The sequence below is a fragment of the Cervus elaphus genome, chromosome 15, assembly GCF_910594005.1.
Source record: "Cervus elaphus chromosome 15, mCerEla1.1, whole genome shotgun sequence".
Taxonomy (NCBI): domain Eukaryota; kingdom Metazoa; phylum Chordata; class Mammalia; order Artiodactyla; family Cervidae; genus Cervus; species Cervus elaphus.
Window position 1 is genome coordinate 53034401 of NC_057829.1, and position 14016 is coordinate 53048416.

The window sequence follows — 14016 nt, forward strand, 5'->3', positions numbered from 1 at the left end:
GTTCTAAGGTATATTATTTTCTAAATTGGTTTGGCAAAATCTGTATAAATAATCTGTTTCTTTTCGTTCTCAGAGTTGCGTTCATTTTTAAATTTCTTGGAGTCTTACTAAATGTGTGTTTGTATTTTGGCAATATTTGATACCATTTTTCAGCAGACGTTAAAGTTCTGTTATGGCCTTAAACACTTCTGTAAAGCTGAAAGGAAATGTCACTTACGATTTATTGATAGGAAACAAGTTGTAAATTTTGAGTTACTCAAGACAAAAAAGTGAAATTTATGGCCTAGTGCTTTATATTCTTAACTCATGAGCAAAAGCCTGTGGACTGTATAATAGTGAAAGAAATGTCTTTTCACAAAGAGGGACCCCCCCCCCACCACACACACACACTCTTCTCTTACTCCATTCCAGAAACAAGAAGTTTAACTTTGTGATCAAAGGGAAATAGTATAATTAAATTGAGTTGATACAATAGAAATTTGCAACTATTTATCAGGACATTGTTTAACTGGTATTTGCTAGTGACCGGTTTCTTTTTCCTAGCAAGGCAGTTGCGTATAACTGGACATAAAATTTTTAAAGAAAATGTTATCTATTAGCTTTTTTTAAAATAGGATTTTAAGTGGTTTAAAAGATTTCCTTGACAGTTTTGCTTTTTGTCTTTATTCTGAGTCCACAGCTTTTTTTCCTACTGCATTTTACTTTAGAAAGAATTTAAGGTAGCTGAATGGGCTTCCCTAACATGCGAACTGCCAAGTCAGTTTAGAAAACCATATTGCGTGTATCCATTGGTCTTGGCTGAAGGGTTAAACTTACTGGGAATATCTCCTGAACCTCTCATTGGAATATTTTTGTGAATTGTTCCTTTAAGCTTTGATAAATAAGTCTCCAACCTAATTTTCAAGGAAATAAGCTATGCTTTTACCATAGTGTTTATTCTTGAAATAACTGAGACTTGGGGAAAATTGAGCTAGTCATATTTTGCTATTTAATATTTCCCAGGTAAATATGATCTATCAGTTCAGTTCAGTCGCTCTGTCGTGTCCGACTCTTTGTGACCCCATGGACTGTAGCACACCAGGCTTCCCAGTCCATCACCAACTCCCGGAGCTTGCTCTAACTCATGTCCATTGCATCAGTGATGCCGTCCAACCATCTCATCCTCTGTTGTCCCCTTCTCCTCCTGCCCCCAATCCCTCCCAGCATCAGGGTCTTTTCCAACGAGTGAGTTCTTCACATCAGGTTGCCAAAGTATTGGAGCTTCAACATCAGTCCTTCCAATGAATATTCAGGACTGATTTCCTACAGGATTGACTGGTTTGATTTCCTTGCAGTCCAAGGGACTCGCAAGAGTCTTCTCCAACACCACAATTCAAAAGCATCAATTCTTCGGTCCAACTCTCATATCCATATATGACTACGGGAAAAACCATAGTTTCGACTAGGCGAACCTTTGTCGGCATGTCCCTGCTTTTTAATATACTATCTAGGTTTGTCATGACTTTTCTTCCAAGGAGCAAGTGTCTTTTAATTTCATGGCTGCAGTCACCATCTGCAGTGATTTTGGAGCCCAAGAAAATAAAGTGTGTCGCTGTTTCCACTGTTTTCCCATCTATTTGCCATGAAGTAATGGGACCAGATGCCATGATCTTAGGTTTTTGAATGTTGAGTTTTAAGCTAAGCCTTTTCACTCTCTTTCACTTTCATCAAGAGGCTCTTTAGTTCTCTTCGCTTTCTGCCATTAGGGTGGTGTCATCTGCATATCCGAGGTTATTGATATTCCTCCCAGCAATCTTGATTCCAGCTTGTGCTTCATCCAGCCTGGCATTTCACAAGATGTGCTCTGCATATAAGTTAGATAAGCAAGGTGACAGCATATAGCCTTGATGTACTCCTGTCCCAATTTGGAATCAGTCTGTTGTTCCATGTCTGATTCTAACTGTTACTCAATGACCTGCATACAGATTTCTCAGAAGGCAAGTAAGGTGATCTGGTATTTTCATCTCTTGAAGAATTTTCCATTTTGTTGTGATCCACACAGTCAAAGGCTTTAGCGTAGTCAGTGAACAGTATGCAAAGGCAAAAATATGACCTATAGATACTGTGAAACTCATGCTTTCCTTTTCCATTATCATATTTTTGAAATTAAATATTTCCTAGTTTTCTAATTCTTATTATCTGTAAGGAAGAGAAATGTATTTAAATTTTATGGATATAAAAATTATCAAATTTCTCAGTTTTATTCAATATTTCCATGAAGGTACATGGAAAACGTTTTGCATGGTTATATTCAACAAGGGAACCACAAGTGTTCTTTAAGTAATTAATTGGCTATTTGTTTACTGTGTACAGCTATCACAATTGATATGAATAATTCATGGGCTTGTTATGATTATTAGTACTGTATATTAATGAATACTTGAAGGAGAAAATAAATCTTAGTCTTTTTATAAAATAGTAGGTGTATATAAGGTAAAATTTCCCTTTTGCCAGACCCAGCAGATATTTAATGTGTTTTAGCTGTCCTTGTAGAAGACTAAAGCCATTGTTTCTATAAAAAATCCAATAAGATTAAAACAAAAATATCACTATGAACATGATTTATTGAGGTAAATTCTTGACTAGGAGGTCCTTGAAAACCTCAAGACTTGAATCTTTTTCAGGAAAATCAAACACAGTTCTACATCAGAAAACCTGAAGACACATACTTAAAATTCATGGGAATTCTGTGATGATAGATCTGGTACCTAGAGACCAAAATAAAGGAAACACAGAGGAAGCTGAAGTAAGAAAAGAAGGGAAAGTAAGAAGTCACGCAAGGGAGAGCTCTAACTGACTGTTAGTACTGGGGGCTGGTGGAGGGATGGGAATATAAAAAATGTTCTTTCGAGTCTGCAGTATGTGCCAGACGCTGTAGTAGATAGTTCACGTACTTTACCTACCCTTAAAGGTAGGTATTTCATTTTCTGCACTAAAACTGAAGTTCAGAGTACTTAAATTTCCCATCTGACAACTAGTAAGTAGAACTAGATTTTAACAGGGCTGTCTCCTACCTGTTAAACAGAATCAAATTTACAAAGTGAACAAAACAAAGCCTCAACAAATAGTGGGTAATGAAGTCATGCCTATATTGTTTATTACTGACAGGAGAAAAGCAAGCTTCAGCTCAGGGTATGCCATGCAAGTTAAATTGCAAAGAGAAATACTTAATTGTTCGAGCTATAAAAGAGGAAAATATTATCTTGCAAACTTTTTGACAGGTATGATAGTAAGCTGTTGGCACACTTTTTCATATCAAGACACAGAATGAGAGCTCTATTTGCTAGTTTATTATTAAATTGATCAACTAAACTCACATTTTATTTTTGCTTGGACCAGAATGGGGCTTCCCTGGTGGCTTAGAGGATAAAGCGTCTGCCTGCAATGTGGGAGACCTGGGTTCGATCCCTAGGTTGGGAAGATCCCGTGGAGAAGGAAATGGCAACCCACTCCAGTATTCTTGCCTGGAGAATCCCATGGACAGAGGAGCCTGATGGGCTACAGTCCATGGGGTCGCAAAGAGTTGGACACGACTGAGCGACTTCACACACACTGGACCAGAATACCTGGACTGTTCAAAGTAACTGGTTATCAGTTAAGCAGGCCAACTGTCCATCCAACAAGGACATGTTGCATGCTTTCCATGTCCAGTTGGCATTATGGTAGTGTAGAAGTCAGAAAGCTTCCCTAGTGGCTCAGACAGTAAAGAAGCCGCATGCAATGTGAGAGACCTGGGTTTGATCCCTGGGTTGGGAAGATCCCCGGGAGGAGGGCATGGCAACCTACTCCAGTATTCTTGCCTAGAGAATCCCCATGGACAGAGGAGCCTGGCGGGCTACAGTCCGTGGGTCGCTAAGAGTTGGGCACGACTGAGCAACTGAGCACACACAGAAGTCAGAAAGGGTCATAGAGTGTTTATTTAAGAGCAGGGGAACAGATTTTAGGTAGAGGGAAGAGCAAGATCCATGGCTTTTTGTAGGTGCAAACTTGCTTACTTAAGTGACAGTGGAGAGTGGTGGAAGAAAGCATTTGGGGAAGCAGGCAGGGAGCTTACAGATCCAGTCAAAGTGTACCAAAACCACTCAGTTCTCGCTAATGACAACCTCTGAAGCAAATGTGAAAATCAAGTACAGTACCTAAGAACCCTGAAAAGTAAACAAAAGCAAGCAGACTGTGAAGGAGTGTCAAGACTTGGAAAAGCAACTTGTATGAGGATTTCCCATGATTTCTCTTTTCTCTTACAGCTCGGCCTTAAGGGCAGGCCTCCCGGTGGAGCTGTACATGGTTGGAGACATCCAGCTTTCTAGCCAGGGGAACCAGAAAAAAAGAGTTTCATCTGAGTCAGAGAGCATGGGGTTGGGGAGAGTGGGAAAATCTTGAAGATATCCTGAGGAAAATCCAGAGTTGGAAAACCTTCTAATTCTTTGTGTGCAGTTCCAGTGTCCTGGGCTCACTACTGAGCTGGCAGGCATAGGACAGACCTAAGGCACCGTAGCAGCCTTCACAAATGAAACTGAGGTCGGAGCCCCCACTCACAAAAGGTGAGACAGAATTTGCAGTCTGAGACTTACTGGGTTGATTGCTTAACTAAACAATCAAATAAAAATGTTTCCCCATCCCCCCAAGTTCCAACAAGATCAGAGGTGGTATAAGCCAATATCCAAATTTACATAACCAGGAAGAACCAGGAATACTTTTTCTAAAGAAAAAAATGTCACGAGAAGCTAGCCTCCAGATAACCCAGATGTTAGAATTATCAGATGTAAGTGCAACTGTTATCATTATACTTCAAGAGATAAAACACACTTGAACTGAATGGAAAAAGTTCTCAGCAGAGAAACAAATTATGAAGAGAATCACATAGAAATCTTACAGCAAAAAGTATACCATCTGATATTAAAAATAAAAACCACTACATGGACAACAGAAAAATGGAAGTGATAGGAGTCAGCAAACTTGAAGATAATAAATGTCTGATTTTCATGCTGACTGTAAAGCCTTAAAGGTGGATGAGTGCTTGAAAAGCAAAATATATCTGATTGCAATTAGCTACAGGTGCCTTAATAAGACATTAATCCAAGAACATTCATGGGACTCCCTCAGCTATATATATAAAGTTCCTGCTATTTGTCAACAACACTCAGTGAAAAATTAGCATTGTCATAGGTCCAAACATGATTATGTCAATTTTATACTATAGTGTTTTATGCAGGTTTAATATGTAAACGGTTCCTCTTGTGGCTCAGACTTTAAAGAATTCACATGCAATGCAAGAGACCCAGGTTCAATTCCTGGATCGGAAAGATCCCCTGGAGAAGAGAATGGCTATCCATCCAAGTATTCTTGCCTGGAGAACTCCATGGGCAGAGGAACCTGGTGGGCTACAGTCCAGGGGGTCTCAAAGAGTTGGATGTGGCTGAATGACTAAGCATGCATGCAATATGTAAAAACTCATTTCAAACGCTCTGTGACTTACAATGTCCAAAGTGGCATTGACAAAAATTAATATTCTGATTAGGTCTATTGCCTTGTATACCCACAGTAAAAGCAGCTTTGAAACATGGGAGAGTCATCACCAGATACATAATGGGTAAGCTCATCCTCAGAGTCAGTACTGGGTAATCACTTTGCTCACTTGCTCATGTTAACTCTTTGATTTAACCTTTGTAATTGGGCCTTTTCCTAGGTATGGATGTTATTACAGAGAGATCCTCAGAAAACTGACCAATCATGTAGGCATAACACATGCTTTTCAGTTTTACAACAGAAAAGATATGATGTTTAAAGTTTCTAGCACCCAGGAATCTTGACAAGTTTGTAGGTCGGTTTGGAGAAAAACTGAACTGGTATTGCAGTCATCTGGAAAAATAACTTCCTGATGAAGGAAGAGAATTTCAAGGCTGTAGAATACCTCCCATTATTACAGTAGCACCATATTACTTTCAACTGTTAGTATAGAACTTTGTGGTGACAATGATTATTCTGGATTAAAAAGTGTAACAAACTTTGCCATTTAATTCTCATAAGGTAGGAAGTATGATTATATCCATCTGATACATGACAAATTGAGGTACAGAGAGGTTCAACAACTTGTTGAACATAGAAAAATTAGTAAGTAGTAGAACCAGGACTTAAATCCAGGTCAGTTTGATTGCTGACCCGAGGCCATTAATTATCGTGTTATACATGCTACTTCCTGTAACAACTTAAGGAAACATTTAATTTCTTTAAGAGAGCATGGTCTTCAAACTAGAATGGGTAGAACAGTGGTGTAAGGAGCACATTTCAAGTGTTTGGTTTCAGAATTCCTTTACACTCTTAACATTTATCGAGGATCTCAAAGAGCTTTTGTTTGTGTGCATTACCTATTGATGTTTACCGTATTAGAAACTAAAATTCAGTACTAGTTTTGGCACTACATATATTAAAAGTGGAGTGATACAGAAATGAGCATGGCTTCTGCAAATTTGTGAAGCATTCCAGGATCTGGAATTAACATAGTGTTGTAGGTCAATATTGTTATTTAGTCACTAAGCATGTCTGACTCTTTTGTGACCCCATGGACTCTCTGGCCTACCAAGCTTTTCTGTCCATGGGATTCTCCAGGCAAGAATACTGGAGTGGGTTGCCATTTCCTTCTCCAGGGGATCTTCCCAACCCAGGGATTGAACCCATCTCCTAAATTGTCAGGTAGACTTTACGACTGAGCCACATAGGAAGCCCCAATTAAGGTCCTATTCCTATGCCCACCACTGGCAGTGCATGTGTGTCCTCTGTTGATGGAGAAAGCCAGTGGATGGTAAAGAAGTAAATAAGTAAATGAGGTAGTTACAGAACCAAGTCAAATATTCTGATTGAAACAGATAGGAGATAAGACTGAGTAAAACCAGGGGAGGCCTCTTTGGATGAGGTATCAGGTAAGGTCTACATGTGTAGTTCATTGTTGTTTAGTCAGTAAGTGGTGTCTGACACTTCTGCGATCCCATGGACTGTAGCTTGCCAGGCTCCTTTGTCCAGGGGATTTCCCAGGTAAGAATACTCGAGTGGGTTGCCATTTCCTTCTCCAGAGGATCTTCCTGACCCTAGGATCAAACTTGCATTTCCTGCAATGGCAGGCAGTGGATTCTTTACCACTGACCCACCACGGAAGCCCAAAAAGAAAGATACTTTATAGCTAAAAAAAAAAAAACCAAAACATGGGAATTAAAACTCAAGCCTTATTACCTGACATATGTTTACTAATTTAAAAAGTAACAATAACTAGACTCATTACACATTAAGATAACATTTTTGATGAAGATGATATGCTTTCCAAAACAGAAATTTAGTGATAAGGGTAGCTTTTTAAAAAACATTTTTTCATATCTTTTTTTACTTGTCTTAATAGAATGAGTTGGACTTTCATACATACTTTTGCATTTAATCTATTATGGTATGGATTTGATTGTAGTATGTGAGGAAAATATGGCCTCACATAGGTATATAGTTAGGAAAAGAAGTATGTTAACAGCCTTTTCAGATAATTGTTAAATGGAGATAAGTGAAGTGAAAGTTGCTTAGTCGTGTCTGACTCCTTGTGACCCCACAGATTGCAGCCTGCCAAGCTCCTCTGTTCATGGAATTCTCCAGGCAAGAATACTGGAGTGGGTTGCCATGCTCTTTCCAGGGGATCTTCCCAACCCAAGGATTGAACCTGGGTCTCCTGCATTGCAGGTAGATTCTTTATTGTCTGAGCTACCAGGGTAGATATTTTGATTTGGTACTACCAACCCACCAAGTTGTAATTTCCTTAAAGTTAGGCACAATGTGGAGTTGGAAACCTTCAGTGAACTTTTTGTATTCTATATTAATGCAAACACATTGATTCATCCTATTCTTTGAATGGATCTTTTACCCATGCATGATTTTGTAACATCATACATGGATTATTTGGAAAATATTGGTTCATTGAGTTGTGTCGATCTTCCAAATGTTGACACATTTCCTTACACAATGTTAAAAAAAATCATGTTTGCTAATATCACACTGGGCTCATCAGAAAAGTCTTTAAATATTGGAAAGCTGTCAAGTTAATGGTGGCAGATACAAGTTTTAAAAAATATTAATTTTTATTCAAAAGCTTTAAATTTATTACTGACAAGAAATGTATTCATTTGTTTTGCTGAAAGGATCTCAATATTCTGCAGGGGCTGGAGGCCATGCTTTGAGGATCATTGACTTAAGAGTTTTGATTGGGAAGAGGCAAGTAAGAGGACACTTACCTAAAACAAAGCTCCAAACAAATAAATTTTCAGAGTGATAAAGGAACTTGAAAATGAGGTCTCAGAATCATTAGCAGTAATCTGTGACAAATTAGGAGAAATGGGGGAAAGTTCTGTCACATAGAAATGAGAAAAGATTGCCTTAACTCTCCAGAGGGATACATTCTGGGTAATGAATATCAGTGTATTTAACATCGATTCCCAGAAAAAGACTATGCCAAATTCTGTAGCATGGAATTCAAGAATATTAGAAAATAATCCAGTGATTATCAGATGTCACGAGGGCGAATTAGGTCATCTTAAGTTTCATTTTTACTTTATGATCATCTGACCCAGTGCTTTTACATGGTGTGCATCTGACAATGTTTGAATAACTACATAATGGCAGTTGAATAATAATTTCTATATGTACTGCTTGTACAATGCACAGTCTCATTTGATTAAAAATGATTTTTACAGCACTTGCAGTATGCAAAATACCCTATTAGGCAAGGTGCAGGTCTGAGAGGCACGTATGGAGGTCAACTAAGAGAGTTTTCCTTGAGAACAGAAGCCCAAGGGTATTTTCAAACATTGTAAAATACTTGAAGTCTGCCATGTGAGAGAAAGTATTAACGGCATGGTGTTTTCCAAAGAGCACAGCCCTGGGAGTTAGAACATCTGAGTGCTCATCCTGGGTTACCCATCTCTCAGTGGATGACCTTGGGCAAGTTGCTTCAATTCTAGATCTATACTGTGTACCTGTAATATTAAAGAGGCTAAATCTCCTGAAAGGGGTGAGTTGTACTCTCTACTCCATGGAGTATAACCAGAATTTATGAATGGAATATTCGAAGGCCAAGTTTGCCTCCCAATAAGTAAATTTCAGCTCTTTGTTGTTCAATACCATCGCCACCAGCCACATGTGGCTGTTGAGCACTTGAAATTCATTACTCATCCAAATTGAGATTTGCTCAAAGTATAAATTACATACCAGATTTTGGAGACTTAGTGTGAGAAATGGAATGTAAAATATCTCTTCAGTGATTTTTATATTGATCAAATGTTAAAATAACTTTCAGGTATACTGGGCTAAATTAATATATTATTATAAATATTTCACCTATTTAAAAAATACGTGGCTACTGGAGAACTTAAAATTACTCGTAGGTTTGCATTTTATTTCTATTGGACAGTGCCGGCCTAGCTAACAGAATTTCCAACAGCAGAATTATAGCTTGAAGAAGAGCTTGATTTTGCTTTTAACTGTACATCTGGAGATACATAAGCAGAGGCAGGGTCACGGTTTTTACAAGGGAGCCTCAAGGAAGACCCCATCTACCAGCTCTTTGTCTGTGCTGGACTTGAGAGACTTTCTCTTCTCCCATCCTCTTTGTCACCTCCCTTCCTCTCTCCAAGTGTACAACTCTTCAGTATGTAATAACTGAGTGGATGCTTAAGTGTACAAAACGTGTGTTATACTTCAGGTAAAATGGTAATAGCGTTCATGATGTGGACCAAGTCACATCACCACATTGATTCCCAGTGCCACTGCTTCCTAGTTCTCTGAACTTACTCACCCATGCTGTGCCTCAGTTTCTTCATCTGAAAAAAAAAAAAAATGCACGTTTTTGCATTTACAGCTTTGAATACAGTATAGTAGATTTCCCTGGAAACAGGGCATGCTGCTAAACATATTTGGAAATGCTTTGCATAAATCATATCTTGTGAGAGAAAATGACACGTAACAACAAAAAGCCCTGTAAACAAATGATTGAACATGTTCTCACTTCCTTGGCTCTCTCACCACCTGTGCAGCATGTTTTTGAAGCAATCCCACAGCACTTGTGATTCAGGCAGCTCTGTACATTGCCTGGGCACCCTTAGCAACTTGTTCTTAGGGTGGGAGTGTCATTTGTGGGGAAGTGGGAACTTCATATTCAGTAAAGACCTGTTAGGCACAAGGAGATCCAACATGTTTCTCTAATTCTGCCTTTCTCATTCAAAGCTGACCCTGATCATCCTGGCAGCATGGGAAGGGAACTTACAGTGTTTGGTACAGACACCTCCTATCTGACTTTTGTTGTTCAGTCACTAAATCATGTCTCTTTTGTGACCTCATGGACTGCAGCACACCAGGCTCCTCTGTCCTCTCAGAGTTTGCTCAGATTCATGTCCATTGAATCAGTGATGCTGTCTAACCATCTCACCCTCCACTGCCTTCTTCTCATTTTGCCTTCAATTCTTCCTAGCATCAGGCTCTTTTCCAATGAGTCTGACTCTTACAATTCTAAAATACAGAGCAGGATGGTGAGTAGCAATTATTTTTGTAACTTAGTTACTTGGCAATCCTATTATACTTTGCCATCCAGCTTTATTATACTCTGCTATCCTTCCTTAGTGATCAGTGCAAAGAAATAGAGGAAAACAATAGAATGGGAAAGACTGCTGCTGCTGCTAAGTCACTTAGGTTTTGTCTGACTCTGTGCGACCCCGTAGATGGCAGCCCACCAGGATCTGCCGTCCCTGGGATTCTCCAGGCAAGAACACTGGAGTGGGTTGCCATTTCCTTCTCTAATGCATGAAAGTGAAAAGTGAAAGTGAAGTCGCTCAGTCGTGTCCAACTGTTCGCGACCCCATGGACTGCAGCCTACCAGGCTCCTCCGTCCATGGGATTTTCCAAGCGAGAGTATTGGAGTGGGTTGCCATTGCCTTCTCCATGGGAAAGACTAGAGATCTCTTAAAATTAGAGATACCAAGGGAACATTTCATGCAAAGATGGGCACAACAAAGGACAGAAATGATATGGACCTAACAGAAGCAGAAGATATTAAGAAGAGGTGACAAGAATACTTAGAAGAACTATACAAAAAGATCTTAATGACCCAGATAATCACGAGGGTGTGATCACTCACCTAAAGCCAGACATCCTGGAATGTGAAGTCAAGTGGGCCTTAGGAAACATCACTACAAACAAACCTAGTGGAGGTGATGGAATTCCAGTGGAGCTATTTCAAATCCTAAAAGATGATGCTGTGAAAGTGCTGCACTCAATATACCAACAAATTTGGAAAACTCAACAATGGCTACAGGACTGGAAAAAGTCAGTTTTCATTCCAATCCCAAAGGAAGGCAATGCCAAAGAATGTTCAAACTACCGCACAATTGCACTCATCTCACACGTTAGCAAAGTAATGCTCAAAATTCTCCAAGCCAGGCTTCAACAGTACATGAACCATGAAATTCTCCATGTTCAAGCTGGATTTAGAAAAGGCAGAGGAACCACAGATCAAATTGCCAACATCCGTTGGATCATTGAAAAAGTGAGAGAGTTCCAGAAAAAACATCTATTTCTGCTTTATTGATTATGCCAAAGCCTTTGTGTGGATCACAACAAACTGGAAAATTCTGAAAGAGATGGGAATACCAGACCGTCTTACCTCCTGAGAAATCTGTATGCAGGTCAAGAAGCAAGTTAGAACTGGACATGGAACAACAGACTGGTTCCAAATCGGGAAAGGAGTATGTCAAGGCTGTATATTGTCACCGTGCTTATTTAACTTATATGCAGAGTACATCATGAGAAACGCTGGACTGGATGAAGCACAAGCTGGAATCAAATTGCCGGGAGAAATATCAATAACCTCAGATATGCAGATGACACCACCCTAATGGCAGAAAGTGAAGAAGAACTAAAGAGCTTCTTGATGAAAGTGAAAGAGGAGAGTGAAAAAGTTGGCTTAAAACTCAACATTCAGAAAACTAAGGTCATGGCATCTGGTCCCATCCCTTCATGGCAAATAGATGGGGAAACAATGGAAACAGTGTCAGACTTTATTTTTTTTGGCTCCCAAATCACTGCAGATGGTGACTACTGCTATGAAATTAAAAAATGCTCCTTGGAAGAAAAGCTATGACCAACCTAGATAGCATATTAAAAAGTAGAGATATTACTTTGCCAACAAAGGTCCATCTAGTCAAAGCTATGGTTTTTTCAGTATTTCATGTATGGATGTGAAAGTTGGACTGTAAAGGAAGCTGAGCACCGAAGAATTGATGCTTTTGAACTGTGGTGTTGGAGAAGACTCTTGAGAGTCCCTTGGACAGCAAGGAGATCCAACAAGTCCATCCTAAAGGAAATCAGTCCTGAATATTCATTGGAAGGACTGATGTTGAAGCTGAAACTCCCAATACTTTGGCCACTTGATGGGAAGAACTGACTCATTGGAAAAGACCCTGATGCTGGGAAAGATTGAGGGCAGGAGGAGAAGGGGAAAACAGAGGATGAGAGGGTTGGACGGCATCACCGACTCAATGGACATGAGTTTGAGTAAACTCCAGGAGTTGTTGTTGGACAGGGAAGCCTGGCGTGCTGCAGTCCATGGGGTTGCAAAGAGTTGGACACAACTGAGTGACTGAACTGAACTGAAATGATCCAGCTTTCTCCCATCCCGAGACTTCTGCTTCCCTACTCAGTCTATTGGCTCCCATCTTCTCTATACTCTCCCTCAGAACCCATGCATACCTTCTACTGAAGAGAGAAAATTAAGGTCATTGTGCTGTGTGGACTGCCTCAAAATCCTGACCATATGGCCATCATCAACTAACCCTCTACCTCCCTCAATCTGCCTTCCTCTAATTTTAGAGGAAAAAATATTTTCCTTCTTGTTTAGGGCTAACTTTTCAACTGTGCGTTTATTCCTCTCTTTCCTAGGGCAAAGATCATGTTTTATTGGAATCTCTCTCTTCTTATTTAGTCTCTTTTGAAATCTACGTTGTTGTTCTTTAGTCACTAAGTCACGCCTAACTCTTCTGAGACCTCTCAGACTATATAGCCTGCCAGGCTCCTCTGTCCCTGGGATTTCCTAGGCAAGAATACTGGAGTGACTTGCCATTTCCTTCTGCAGGAGATATTTCTGATCCAGGAATTGAACCCATGTCTCCTGCATTGACAGGTGGATTCTTTACCTCTGAGCCACCTGGGAAGACCTTTTGAAATCCATAAATATTATTAAATTCCTTCATATTTTATGTTGTGAAGGAATTAAAAAGCCCTCTCTTGCATCCTGTTTAGTTATCTCTCTCCTCTTGCTTTTTAAAAAGCAAGCTCAAAAAGGACATCTGCCCTTGTCTCTACTTCCTCACATCTCATTTTTCTATTTATAATATCTAATGTATTAATTCAGTTATAAATCCACATTCAAAAATCATATATATAAAATAATATATCAAATTCTATACCTCATCAACTTATCAATCAAGTATAAAGGTAGAAGATACAAATTTTCAGGAGTTTAGGGTTTCAGAAACTATATCTTCCATGTAACTTCTCTTAGGAAGGTATGTAAGAATATGTTCAACAAAAATGCAGAAGTAAACCAAGAAAGAGGAAGACATGGGATCTGGAAAAGGGGAGGGAAAGCAGCAAAGAGAAGTCCTAAAAATAAGAGCTGTGCAGCACGCCTAGAGAAACACCAGCCAAGAAGCAGAAACATGGAGTCTTCAGGGAAAAAGATCTCCAGGGGAAATAAATGGGACTGATGTGTTTGAGTGTATGCAGTAAGTTATTGATAGGTAGATGACAGAGATGTTGGAACATTTGGGCAAAAATATGTTAGAAGTGCATTGAAAATCAAACAAATGAAATGATGGAGTATTTATTAATTCTGTGAAAAATGAAGGGTTGAATAAGACAGGATGGACATATGATAGCAAAGGTTCCTCAGAAGCATTAACA